Genomic DNA, 280 nt, shown 5'->3' with positions numbered 1-280 from the left:
TCTCGTCTCCAGGGCAGCCACTAGTCCTTGTTCTGACTCAGGGTTTGCAAATTCTTTAATGAGGGCTTCTCGGAGCAGGTGGTAACCAGTCTTTGTGTGAGCCGGTCCAGGAAGCTGCGCACTTCAGTGCTGGATGTTGTTCGGAGCAAATAGAGTCTATCTTTGTCAGTAACATTGGGTCTCATTTCCAGGTGAAAGTCGATATCTTGCAGATAAGCTTGGACATCCTGGCTACCTGGCACACTTGGGGTGAATTTGCCAATGTTTCTGGCGAGCTTGT

Source organism: Sinocyclocheilus rhinocerous, unplaced genomic scaffold (genome assembly GCF_001515625.1).
Source record: "Sinocyclocheilus rhinocerous isolate Xijiao unplaced genomic scaffold, SAMN03320098_v1.1 scaffold7810, whole genome shotgun sequence".
Taxonomy (NCBI): Eukaryota; Metazoa; Chordata; class Actinopteri; order Cypriniformes; family Cyprinidae; genus Sinocyclocheilus; species Sinocyclocheilus rhinocerous.
The sequence above is the reverse complement of the archived record's forward strand: the minus strand, read 5'-3'. Positions refer to the sequence as shown.